Below are 14,276 nucleotides of genomic sequence, written 5' to 3' on the forward strand. Positions count from 1 at the left end.
CTACAGCCAACATCAACTTAAATGGAGAGAAACTCAAAGCAGTCACTAAAATCAGGAACAAGACAAGGTTGTCTACTCTCTCCATATCTATTCAATATAGTACTTGAAGTTTTAGCTGGAGTAGTAAGACAACTGAAAGAAATCAGAGGGATACAAATTGGAAAGGAAGAAGTCAAAGTATTGCTATTTGCAGGTGACATGATAATATACATAAGTGACCCTAAAGATTCCACCAGGAACTCCTACAGCTGAGAAACAGTTTCAGTGAAGTGGCTGGATACAAGATTAACTTTAATAAAAAAAAAAATCAGGTGCCCTCCTAAATACAAATGACAAATGGACTGAGAAAGAAATTAGGGAAACAACACCTTTCACAGTAGCCTCAAATAACATAAAATACCCTGGGGTAACTCTAACCAAGCAAGTGAAAGACTTGTATGATTAAAAACTTTAAGTCATGTTGTTTTCTAGGAATACATAGATATAATTCAATTAGGTAGGTAATCGTCAAACACTTCAAAGACCTACAGAATATGGCATTTAAAATATTTTAAAAATTTAGACTTTCTAGACAATGAGACATGTCTGCTCCTGGCAGCACCGGTTTACTTCAGAGAGGAGGATGGGCATCGAAGATACTCCATATGGAGTTTATCTTCACCTTGGCAAAAATAGCCATTTGGGCAAGAAACTGTTCTTGCCTGGACTGCTTGATCAACTGGACATGCAGGACCCACAGGAAGGTGACCATTGAACTTTGCTTGGCGAAATGGTCCTTCAGGTTCCTGCTTCACAGAGGAAACTGCCAGACATTCTACAGGACACAGATAGAAATGAATGAGAGACCCTAGACCTGTGGGCTAAAGACAGATGCCCCAACTTTACAAAGGAACATTAGGTGACTGTCCAGGCTGCCAGCTGTCTCTGTCTACCCTGCAAGACTCCTGAAAGTTGCTTGCATCCTTCTACTGTTTCTCAGGTAATAGTATATCCTTCTGGGGTCTTTGATGTGGTTGAAGACTAGATAGCTATAATTTCCTCAGTTATGATAAAAGGTGGGTTAGATATAAAACCTTAGACTCACAAATATAAGATAGGATATCGTCTTTAATATTGTAACTGTAATTCTTGCTTTATAATTGTTTTGTTATCTGTAATTTTACTACGTCAAAGTTAAAACCTTCCTTTTTGAAAAAAAGAAAAGGGGAAGTGCTGTGGGATGTTCTGTATGTTAAATGTGTTGCTGATTGGTTAATAAATAAAACACTGATTGGCTAGTAGCCAGGCAGGAAGTATAGGCGGGACAAGGAGAGAGGAGAATCTGGGAAGTGGAAGGCTGAGGGAGAGAGACACTGCCAGCCACCATGATGATAAGCAACATGTTAAGATACCGTTAAGCCACGAGCCACTTGGCAACTTATAGATTAATAGAAATGGGTTAATTTAAGATATAAGAACAGTTAGCAAGAAGCCTGCCACGGCCATAGAGTTTGTAAGCAATATAAGTCTCTGTGTGTTTACTCAGTTGGGTCTAAGCAGCTGTGGGACTGGTGGGTGAGAGAGATTTGCCCTGACTGTGGGCCAGGCAGGACCAGGAAAAGTCTAGCTCCACCTAACTATAAGCATCTCTAGCCAAATACTAAGGTGCCTCCGGGTTTTATGACATTGCATGACTTCAACTATGAATCTCACTCAACAAAAAGGAGAAGCTATGCCATTAAAATGATACGTAGCATCATCTAATTGCTGAGCACTATTATAAAGCCACATGTTAATTATTTACCTAGGACATCAGCCACATTGAAATTGTTTTTCTGCTTTCTCAATCATCACATTTTATAACTCCTGAGTCCATGACACTATAACTGGCACTGCAGATATATAAATGAGTCTACAATAAAGTGTGTAACTCCAGTCCTGAAGCTCTTCCACAGCACGTGAGTAGCATAGCTACATTCACTGTCTGCAGTTACAGGGTTTAATGACAGTGTGTAGTTCTAACCCTCTGACAGGCATACAAATACCTGACTGCTGTGGATCAGAAACATCCATTGACACCTGACTTTTGTTTTATGACCCCTATTTCTTCAGATGAGCAAAGTATGCAATCCAAACTTCCCAAATCTCAACAGTTAGTAACCAACAGGCCAAAATAAACCAGGGTTCATCTAGTGTCCAACCTGCACCATTTCCTGCTGCCAGAATGCTTCCTAGAGAGTGATGGATGGAGTGTGCCCTGACTTCAACAAGGTTCAAGGTTTTCCTTTCATTCCACGTGACCGCCTTCTTAGACAATGACTGAAAGGCTTGTCTGAGAGGGTCCAGTGATGTGATGGCAGTTAACCAGGAACCGGGGACAAGTCTACTTTGTTCAGTACCGATGAAGAAACAAAGATATTTTAGTATCAGCTGCTGATACTAAATTAGGCAAGAACAGCTGTCTCCAATTCTGGGTTCACATTAGAATAGTAACACTCATCCTTGGATACATTTATTAATCAACTGGTTTGAAAAATCCTGGTGCCTGGGTCTTCTCTAAGACCTCTTGCCTCTCCTGGTGAGACCCAGGCATCACCATTTGTGTCAACAGCTGCTCAGGTGATACTTCTGAACAACCAAGGATGAGAGTATCAACTTCAGAACACAGGTCACAGTAACCAAATGACTTTGATAAGATAGGGATTGGGAGGACAAGTTTCCTATCTTGTCCCCTTCCCCAAAATGAAACAAAAAAAGAGCAGATACAAACAACAATCTGGTCTGTAAGAATTAAGCATGGACACAGATGTCTGCAATTATCCATAGTCCGAACTGCAACAAAGACTAATCCAGTCTGACTCAGGTGAGATGGAAATCACACCTCCATGGCTTCTCAGCCCATGCGCTTCCTATTATACTGCTACTTACAGCAGTTGCTGCTAATTGAGCAGCTATCACAGGGCCACATTTGGCATATTTCCTCACACGACTTTATGAGGTAGGTCTCTGTCTTATAAACAGACAAAATGGGGTGGAAATTTTCTCAGTGATGCAATGCTTGCACCCACACAAGGCCTGGGTTCCATCTCTAACCTCACGTTCTTTCTGCTTTTGGCTCTCTAGTTTTATGTTGAGACAGACTGTCATTATGCAGTCCTAGCTGGCCAGGAACTTGTAGTGATCCCCTGCTTCTGCCTCTCAAGTCTAGAATCACAGTCATGCTCCACTAAATCCAGATAACTTGCTTGTATTTCCAGTTGTGTTCAATTTATAAACCATGGATCTTTTGGGATACAGTTGCTCTGAGTACTCACAATGTACTGGGAACCAATGATCTAGTCACTGGTAAAGGAATTTAGCAGGAATGAGTATGTACAAAAGGAAGCAAAATCTTAATTCTGTGGTATGTAAACCTTTTAGTAAATGGTCACATGTGCTACATACTTGAACCACACCATACACGCTTAACTTCAACTGTAGCTCTATACACACTAAACTTTCAGAAAATATGTTCATCCCTCTGTAGGAAGTGCTCTGAGATCACATCCTGACCACAGAGAATCAAGGAGTGAACTAACCACACTAGATAGAATGTACAAACAAAAGAAAGGTACTGGAGTACTCTTAGTGGCCACTAGAAGGAAAAATTAAAACTGGAGTAAGAAATACAGTGTCCGTGCAATCCTAGGACACGGCGGGCTGAGGCAGGAGGACTGCTGAGTTCAAAGCCAACCTGGTCTACACAGTGAGTTCCAGGATAGCCTAGACTATCAAGACCCTGTCCCAAGAATAAAACAAACAAAAAATCAAAGGCTTCTTGAAAGAAGTGGCAATGAGCTTGGTCTTAAGGACCTGGGGAAATTACAAGTGGCAATGGGGGGGGGGGGGGCAGTGCCAAATGAGAAAGCACGGGGCTCTCACGGGAAACAGGCTCATTTGGTTAAAACAGAGGCACAAACACATTGGTGGGAAAGGAGCTGGAAATGAATGAGAAGTCCAGACGGCACAGGGCCTTCCTGGTTATGCAGAGGAGACCATCCTCCAGGCACTACGGTCTGCTCTGCGCTCCGAAGAGAAGGCTTTCCATCGTAGGAAAGAAAGGGGCAAAGCTTTAGGATTGAGAGAAGGAAAAGGAGAGGCAGACGCTTGAATTCTCTGGTTCTGACGGAGGGAGGTTCACCTGGAACCAGCTTCCTTGTCTTCTCCGGGGCTTCTGCTTCCTTGTTTTCCCTGACTTTGAGTGATTTCTTTTTCTCTCTCCCATTGACAGTTAAAAGTGCATGTCTGTCTGTCTTTCAAACAAAAAATATTCTACTTGGTAAATAAACTCCCACTCTTTAAGAAAGTAACATTCCATGAAAAGAGTGTGTTTTCAATTAAAATCTTGCCAGTTTGGGGACAGGATGTTAGCTGGCTCCAATTTTATGCTATGTTCAAGTTCAGTTTGGTTTTGAGGAATAAGTCAAGTTTAAAAGAGATGGTAAACTCTGAGGTGACAACTCTTAATGCTCTCCAAAGAATGCCCGTTCAACAATGTAGTTCCTCTTCAATGACATAAGCCTGCCTGTCAGCCTTTATGTACACAGGCTGCAAAATAAAACACCACTGGCTTAGCACCCAGAATCATCTTAACTGCAATGATGGCTAGTCATGGCTTTTCACAAGTGTGTTTTTTTTTGTTTTTTTGTTTTTTTAAAAATACGTGCAACAGCCACAGCTCCCCAGGCTCTCTGACCTTAGATGAGTCACATCCTTTGACACCTTAGTTGTTTCTTTTAACTGTGAGCTCAATGGGTCAGACGAGGTATCATGTGTTAACCTTGTCCTTTATCAACTGTAATTCCTAGGGGTTCTATCTTGATATAAAGCTTCCCCCAAAACCTTTAAAAAACATTTTTTTTTGGGGGGAAGAGGCACAAGTGTGGAATTCAGAAGACAATAAGCAAAAGTTAGTTCTCTCCTTTTAACCACGAGGTTCCTGAGATCAGAACTTAGGTCAAAAGCCTTGGTGGCATGCACCGTTACCTGCTGAGCCATCCTGCCAGTTCCATTATCTTGAACTCTTAAGTCAAAATAGCAATTCTTTCAGTCTTCAGAGTAAGTCGTATGCTTTTTTGCTGAACTTCTGACTACTAGGTTTGTGTGGCACTAAACACCACTGGGAATAAAAACTGTTTAAAGAAGTGATAGCTCACATCTGTCGCACTAGCTCTTGGCGGCAGAGGCAGGTGATCTCTGAGTCTGAGCCCAGCCTGATCTACACAGTGAGTTTCACACCAGCCGGCTATACAATGAGATCCCCTTTCTCACAGTGTGGGGTGCGACACTAACCATAAGCTCAAACAAAAATCTCCAAATCAAACAAAAACCCTCCAGTTAAAGACACAGTCTCTGCCTTCAGGTGCCCAAAACCTTGCCTGAAAACAAACACAACCACATGTTACTGAATGACAAATAGGATTCTGAACATAGTCTTTACTGTTTCGATAAAGAATCTGATAGAAGGGGCTAGAAAGATGGCTCAGAGGTTAAGAGCACTTACTACCCTTGCAGGGGACCTGGGTTCCGTTTCCGACACCACCAAGACAGTTCACATTTGCCTACAACTCCAGTTCTAGGGATTCTGACATACTCTTTTGGTCTCTGGGTTATGCACACACATAATACACATAAACTCACATAAGCAAACACATATACACATAAAAAACTTGTAATTTATAGAAAGCATCCCAAATGCCTCCCAGGTAATGTCAAGGATAATTTTGTGTTCAGCCCTAGAACAGAAGGTGGGAAGCTGGTTTGTGTAGATCCTGAGTTGGAGGTTTCATTCATATTATCACGTTAGTTTGTTTCTGTATAATACAATTCAGGTCTTAAGTGGTAGATTATGTCAAGCATTCAGCTAATATATCATATCTTAAATTCATATCCTATTATAACACAGAACCCATATCTGCCAATGTTAATGTTGTAAAGGGAAGAACTTATGCCACAACATCTCTGACATCACAATTATATGTGTTGCACTCTGAGCCTTATCAGAACAGTGTCACAGAAAAAGGAATAACTGGTATCCATATCGATATCAGCAGACTGGGACAATGTAAAAAGCTGTAACCTAGCAACTGATAACTAGAGGTGTGGGGGGGGGGGGGGACTTCTTCTAGTTCTGAAAATGCAGCCAAGAATGCAACTAATCATACAATGGCAATGTGGAAAATCTGACTTATTTGTAGAAAGCCAGAGCATGCCAACCTCATACAACCTTCGTTCTATGATGTCTAATTTTAAATAGGAAAAGCACGTAAACACGTCACTCGTGACATTGTTAATGGTATGCATGGAAAGTACCTATATGTTGTGATCAGAATGGAAAATAAATTTGGTTCAGGCTACCTACCAATCATTTCAAGCTCTATTTCTCAATACACAGAGGCAATAAATTTGGTGAGAAAACAGTCACCTCTGTTCTAGAGGAACTTTTTCTACACGCAAAGAAGGAAACACTACAGAGCCCCCAGATTCACAATGTACCACATCCTGTGAGAGTTCTCCAAGAAGTTTCTTTCTCATCGAGATCACACACGTAGACAAGAGGTTCAGAAGCAAAGGAGTCATCCAGCTCAATTTCATTTTACTAACACAGAAACTGAGACACAGAGTAAGGATTCACTCAGAATCAGAAAGAAAGGAGCACACAGGTTAGCAACCCAGTTCTTCTGTTTCTCAATCTAATACTTTCCTTTAAAATTTTATATATATAAAGTGTTACTTTCCCCTTAGTTAAACAGAACACTTTATCAAACAAGAAATAAATTTTCATTATGAGAAGCCACTGAAATCAATGTTTTATCTGTTCTAACAGTCACCCTACTTAACATACCTATGAATGTATTTACCTTATAAGGCAATCTGGAAAATATCCTTTGGGGGGTATGGACCAATTTCAAAAGAACTTATCTACCTATCATTATTAGAAATATTGTCTGAGTATAAAAACACCAAGTCTCCCTCTTTAGGATAAAATGGTGTATTAAAAAAAAAAACACAACAAAGTAACAAACCCCCAAATCCTGTTACAACCATTGGTGCCTCAGAACCCCAGGAGCTAGAACTAGAAAAGTCACAGCCATCAGCCACTCAAGCCTAGAAAAAGCAAAGTCCAGGACCCTCTCTGCTGACACTGATGGCTGTCTGCCTCTCCACCTCTCCTGGCCCAAAGCTGGCCTGTACATCCCAGCTCCTGCAGGAAGTACAGGTGCCCCTGTTCCTGAGCTCTGAACAACCAAGCACTGGAAGCAGGTGCCTAATTTCCATGTAGAGTCCAGAGAAATAGTCTAGGCTCCCCACTGCTACGGATCTGAGAACAACCTATGGAAAACATGGTCATAAGATGGGAGCAGGTGGCTAGATCACTGCATTGTTACCTGAATTGCATACTGCATGCCCATCAGGAATGCCAGATTAGCTCCTAAGACTTGGGATTTATATGTTGCAGCAACACTGGCATTAACTGAAAAAGGCATAACTGGAGTTACTCTTCTACAAGTAATGAATATAACCCCTGTCTTTTTTTTATTTTTATTTTTATTTTTATTTTGCAATACAATTCAGTTCTACATATCAGCCACGGATTCCTTTGTTCTCCCCCCTCCCACCCCCCTCACCTTCCCCCCAGCCCCCCCCCCATTCCCATCTCCTCCAGGGCAAAGCCTTCCCCGCAGACTGAGATCAACCTGGTAGACTCAGTCCATTCAGTCTTATTGATTCCCAAAGAGGTGGCCTGTTCCAATTGTGGAGTCAAGAGGAGTCCCACTGAAGAGCAAAGGGCTGGAACCGCTGACTTCTGCAAGTCATTTAACCTCTCCAAGGCTCAGTTTCCTTAACTAGTGACAGGTCACTACTGACCCACAAATCATGTTTTTTCTATAATAGTCAGCTGAAAACTACTTTTTTCTTCCACATAAGCTATTACACAGAACTTTAGTATTTAAGACATAAAAAATGCTCAGGGTGAAATTGAATGGGAATAACAGTGGCAGGCCCTCTTCAGGTATTCCTCACAACCCTTCCTGAACATTCCTGGAAATCAGTGGCTCCTGAGAACCACCAATTTTAAGCAATGTTTTTCTAAATTATGTGGAAAAATATAGGAAATCTGATAAGATGCTTCAACAAACAGAACAGGTAAAGCAATCTTACACTAATACAAAATAATCCAAAGTTGAAACACATTTAAATTTGTAACTACAATAAAAATAGTAAGATCTTTTCACAATAATTTGAAATCAAAGGGTAAGAACAGAGGCAGTCTTAGTAGTGATACTTGTAGACTTAATTTCGATTCTGAATACTTAACGCAATTTTAAAAATGTAGTTACAGATGCAACCGGCGTTTCCACAGCCCCCTACAGAACCTTCTCTCCTTAACAAGAATGGTGAGACAGACCGCAAGCCAACATCTCTGCACAGGCAAGGGCAGCTGGCCGCACAGCTGAGCTCTGCATGGTCTCACGTGTAAACGGATGTGTGGCATCAATCTCAGAGGACATGATGTCTGTTTTTGTCATGTTTTTCAAAATATTTAGAAATTTTTATATGAAAAGTCACCGGTCCAGATAGGCTAGCCGTTCTCTTAGCTCTAAACTGTGTCACATAGCTCTGGATTGTTGTCCCAGACTCCAATGAAGAGAGAGATGGCAAAGATGGGGTCAGTATGTCAGAAAACTACCCGTTTTTCTAATGACGGTATTGAATTCATCCAAAGCATTTTATTTTCAGTGTGGCAAATATTTTATGACCGGACCCAGGGGCCTGGTGGCACGGATAACGAAATGGTACCGTTTGCTGGTAACGTCACCTGTTACCTGCCGGTAAACCGTTCCACCGTCTACAACCCAACTGACGGCTCCACCTCACAGCAGCCCGGCCGTCATTGAACTGTTCTCACCTCTCCGACGTAGTACGCTACATTTCTACAGGAGCTGGGGAAAGCCAGCTTTCAATCTCAAAACCGGAAACCACTAGTTTATTGGGTCACATCCAGCAACACCGTGCTCTATCCACACGAAAATCATCTGACTCTTGAGTCACACAACCTCCAAATTTTAGGCTTAATATGCTAAAACCAAGGCTCTCTTTTTCTTAAAAAACAAAGTTAGCTGTATACACCTATATCCAACAAAACCAACTTGGAATCAAGATCAGGCATGACTTTCCCATGTAAATAATTAAGAACAGGTCCCCACAGTCAAGACAACACTTACCAATAGAAACACCCATCTGCTGAAAGAATGCGCAATTACCACCCCATGCTTAACTTACTAATTAGCAATAGCACCTGTCTAGAAATGCTGGCGCTGACGTCAGAGACAAGTGCCGCTCTATGCAAACCTGTTCTCCCTTAGATGAAGTGACCCTCTCAGCAGTTTCTAATTATTCTAGAACATATTTGATATAACAGACAAAAACTGTTAAAACCAAACCTGAAATTTGGCTTTATTGACCCAGTGTCTCTGAAGCTAAGGCAATACAAAACAGTATCCACCAACAAGTATCACCTAAAATGTCAATGAAGTCAGTGAAGGCAGAAATACACATGAAGAGTTGTTTTCTTTCTGATTGACTATCCATCCCTGACGATACACACAAAAGCCAATTTTCAAACTAGATGTTAACCAGTAAACAATGTGAAACCTTGAGTAAGGGTCAAAAACTTGTGATCCTCAGATATATAGAAAATGATGTGCACTCCTTCCATCACAGGTGGTAATGAGAATAGAGGCAATTGTGGATGGGACTGTCCCTTTAGAAATTTCAATTACTGGCTCTTCCTGTAGGCGGCCTGAGGTGACCTGTGAAGATGGTTTGCGACTCTCTTGACCCAGAAAATCCTACAAAATCATGCAAATCAAGAGGTTCAAATCTTTGGGTTCACTTTAAGAACACCCATGAAACTGCCCAGGCCATCAAAGGTATGCATATCCGAAAAGCCACCAAATATCTGAAAGATGTGACTTTAAAGAAGCAATGTGTGCCTTTCTGGCGGTGTAATGGTGGAGTCGGTAGGTGGGGTTGGTAGGTGTGCCCAGGCCAAACAGTGAGGCTGGACACAGGGTTGGTGGCCAAAAAAGAGTGCTGAATTTTTGCTGCACATGCTTAAAAATGCAGAGTAATGCTGAACTGAAGGGTCTAGATGCAGATTCTCTGGTCATTGAACACATCCAGGTGAACAGAGCACCTAAGATGCGCCGATGGATTTACAGAGCTCATGTCCGGATTAACCCGTACATGAGCTCCCCCTGCCACATCGAGATGATCCTCACTGAAAAGGAGCAAATGTTCCAAAGCCAGAAGAGGAGGTTGCACAGAAGAAAAAGACATCCCAGAAGAAACTGAAGAACCAAAAACTTACGGCACGGGAATAAATTCAGCATAAAATAAATGCAGCTAAAAGTAAAGGTCTCCTGGTCATCTGTCTAAGCTGTCTCAGACTGCCTGTCAATCAACCTGATGGGAGGGGTGTGGTTATCTAAGCTGTCTCAGACTGCCTGTCAATCAGCCTGATGGGAGGGTGTGGTTATCATGCCGGAAAGGTTTAGTGAAGTGCTCGAGCAGTGAAAGGGACAGTTGGAAAACAACTAAGCCATGGAAAAATGACCATGTCTAGTTTTATTGAATTAGCATTTACTGGGGAACTGCTGTGTAGAAGACTACAGGATCTTGGTTATTCAGTAAATCTGCCTTTGGGGGGAAGCAAAAAAAAAAAAAAAAAAAGAACTTTAAATGACTGTTATTTGGGCAGGTTGATTATTTACTTAATGTAGGTGTTGCATGAGGATAGAACCCAGGGCTCCAGGCATGCAGGCAAACACTCTCTCTCTCTGCTGCACCAACCCCAGTAAGTTTGTCCTTCTAACTTCTTATAAGGGCAGGTGACCGAAAGCTGGGTGAAAGCTGCATGTCTTTTTCCCACACACACAAAAACCCAGGGTCTCATTATGTATGGCTGTCCTTGAACTCCCTAGATAGACCAAGCTGACCTTGAACTCAGAGACCCAGCTGTCTTCTGAGTGCTGGTATTAAAGGCGTGTGTCACTATGCCTGGCTGCAGCAGACTTTAAGAAGAAACAAATAATACTGCCCCACCTCAAGAACTGAAGTCATTCAGCCATCGACAATACTTTTGATGAGCAGCTGTTGTTCATTGTACAATTTTCCAACAACAAGGCCAGTGATGCATCATCCAACACAGAAAGACTCCTATACAGCTGTAGTAGAGTACTATTTTCAGGTGTGTTACTTTTGTTTATGTTGCATTTGTTTAACTCTGTGAAGCTGTGTTACTGTGTCTGTCTAAAACACCTGATGGTCTGATAAAGAGCTGAACGGCCAGTAGCAAGACAGGAGAAAGGATAGGCAGGGCTGGCAGGCAGAGAGAATATACAGAATGAGAAATCTGGGAGATTGAGGGGGAAAAAAAGAAGTAGCCAGAGAAGGAGGAGGACTCCAGGGGCCAGCCACCCAGCTACACAGCAAGCCTTGGAGCAGAGTAAGGTTTACAGAAGTAAGGGAATGAAAAGCCCAGAGGTAAAGTTAGATTTAAGTAAAGCTGGCAAGAACAAACCAAGCTAAGGCCGGGCATTCATAAGTTAGAATAAACCTCCGTGTATGATTTATTTGGGAGCTGGGTGGTAGGCCCCCCAAAAGAGCCAAAAAACAAACAACAACACAGAGCCACTATATTAAAGACCATAACCCCGAAAAAGGGACCTGGTGAGGAGGTGCTTCAGGGAATGTACCAGATACAAAGCTGCTAACCTCAAATCAACTGTTTATTCTTCAGAGGAAAAATAGGTCTTTTCAGGAAAGATTAGCTTTGGCAGGTGAGCCAACTGTATTTGCTCTGTGGAGGGAGACGGCAGAGGCTGACCAAGGAGTGCTGCTTCGTCAGGCAGGAAACAGACAAACCATCGGATCGCATCAACTTCCTCCTCGACACTCACACCTCACAGGCAGAAAGCCACAAGAGTAGTTATGCTTCATATGGGCAGGGTGAGGTGGGGAGGTGTTTGGGCAATAAAGGAAGAGCAGACAAAGCAGTGATCACTCTGAATACAGTTCAAGTACTCTGAGAAATTTGTGGGCGTACTCACCTGTCTTAGTTTGCTTCCTACTGCTGTGATGAAACACTATCACCAAAAGCAACTGGGGGAGGAAAGGGTTTATTTCAGCTTACAGTTGTAGTCCATCAAGAAGGGAAATCAGGGCAGGAACCCAAGTCAGGAACTGAAGCCGAGACTGGGAGAAACACTGCTCCCTGGCTTGCTGCCCATGGCTTTGTTGGTTTGTTTTATACAACTCAGGAGCACCTGCCGAGGGACAGCACCACCCACAGTGGGCTGGGCCTTCCCATATCAATCTTTTTTTTTTTTAGATTTATTTATTTATTATGTATACAGAAGAGGGCGCCAGATCTCATTACAGATGGTAGTGAGCCACCATGTGAGCGCTGGGAATTGAACTCAGGACCTCTGGAAGAGCAGTCAGTGCTCTTAACCTCTGAGCCATCTCTCCAGCCCCCGCTCCCCAATATCAATCTTAATCAAGAAAATGCCTTACAGACTTGCCTGAAGGCCAGTCTTATGGGGGCAGTGTCTTAATTGAAGTTTCTTCTTTCAATGTAACTGTAGCTTGTCAAGGTAACAAAAACTACCTACCACACTAATGTAAAGTATTAAAGGAGTCTCAGTTCCTGAGAGTTCAGGTGCTATGGAAATTGGCTCAATATTTTATATCAAGTAAATTTATTATTCAACGTACATGAAACTAACATGGATGTTGTTAAAGGGCAGTACATAAAGTCCGAAAGCCTATCCTCAAGTTAATGATGCCCCTGCTCCTTCATACTTTGAGAAAAAACCAGAGAAGTCAAAGTTCTGATCTTTAACCACCCCCCAAATCCCATACCTACTATAATGTCATCAGCAAACTACACCATTTAATCCTTCTCACCTCTATGACAAGCTTCCTCCCACTTGCAAAGCAGCTTGCTTCTCCAAGGACCTCCATGCTTCTACCCTTGGCCCTAGGATCCTCCCACAACAGTTAGAGCAAACCTTTAACAAGAGCATCAATAGATCCCACGTTCCCCTGACCAAGTCACATCACTGCCTTCCCAGCACCCAAAGTAAAATCCTAACCTAGAGCATGGCTGGCAGTGCTCTACACTTCCAGCCACCAACGCTCTGTTCTCATCCCTGCCCTCTTCAGCCGCACCAGCAGACTTTCCATTCACTCCTGGGGTTTTCCACACTGTTCTCTGCATGGAGCTCTTCTTACCACCTTTTTTTTCCTGCCCTAAACCACATTTCCAAAGGTTCTTCCTGACAACCCCCACAGCTACCACTTTCTCTTCCTGCTTGGCTTCTGTTCAGGGCACCTGATTTGTGTTGTTTACATTCTTACCTCATACACTCTTGTTGTCTGACACGGGGTCTTGCTCCCTAGCCCAGGCTGGTCTCTGTCCCAGCTGCTTATATTACAGTGTGCACCGTCCTGCATCACTTGAGAATCGCGGGTTTACTTTGTCATCTGCAGTACCTATTTACCTAAGACAGCACCTTCACAAACAGAAGGGACTCACTGTATCTGTTCAGTACCTATGTCCCTAAGACAGCGCCTTCACAAACAGAAGGGACTCACTGTATCTGTTCAGTACCTATGTCCCTAAGACAGCGCCTTCACAAACAGAAGGGACTCACTGTATCTGTTCAGTACCTATGTCCCTAAGACAGCACCTTCACAAACGGAAGGGATTCACTGCATCTGTTCAGTACCTATGTCCCTAAGACAGCGTCTTCACAAACGGAAGGGACTCACTGTATCTGTTCAGTACCTATGTCCCTAAGACAGCGTCTTCACAAACAGAAGGGACTCACTGTATCTGTTCAGTACCTATGTCACCTAGGACAGGGTCTTCATAAACGGAAGGGATTCACTGTATCTGTTCAGTACCTATGTCCCTAAGACAGCACCTTCACAAACAGAAGGGACTCACTGTATCTGTTCAGTACCTATGTCCCTAAGACAGCGCCTTCACAAACGGAAGGGATTCACTATCTGTTCAGTACCTATGTCACCTAGGACAGGGTCTTCATAAACGGAAGGGATTCACTGTATCTGTTCAGTACCTATGTCCCTAAGACAGCCGCGCCTTCACAAACGGAAGGGATTCACTGTATCTGTTCAGTACCTATGTCACCTAGGACAGCGTCTTCATAAACGGAAGGGATTCA

At 42.7% G+C, this 14,276-nt stretch overlaps 1 protein-coding gene and 1 pseudogene across 1 annotated transcript in view; one reads left to right on the forward strand and one right to left on the reverse strand.

Annotated features, from left to right (window-relative positions):
* Bicdl1 (BICD family like cargo adaptor 1) overlaps positions 1 to 14,276 on the reverse strand; it is a 98,132-nt gene that overhangs the window by 61,969 nt on the left and 21,887 nt on the right.
* LOC128120901 (60S ribosomal protein L17-like) lies at positions 7,704 to 10,734 on the forward strand (annotated as a pseudogene).

This window comes from Peromyscus californicus, unplaced genomic scaffold (assembly GCF_007827085.1).
Source record: "Peromyscus californicus insignis strain IS unplaced genomic scaffold, ASM782708v3 Scaffold_2__1_contigs__length_46816999, whole genome shotgun sequence".
Taxonomy (NCBI): Eukaryota; Metazoa; Chordata; class Mammalia; order Rodentia; family Cricetidae; genus Peromyscus; species Peromyscus californicus.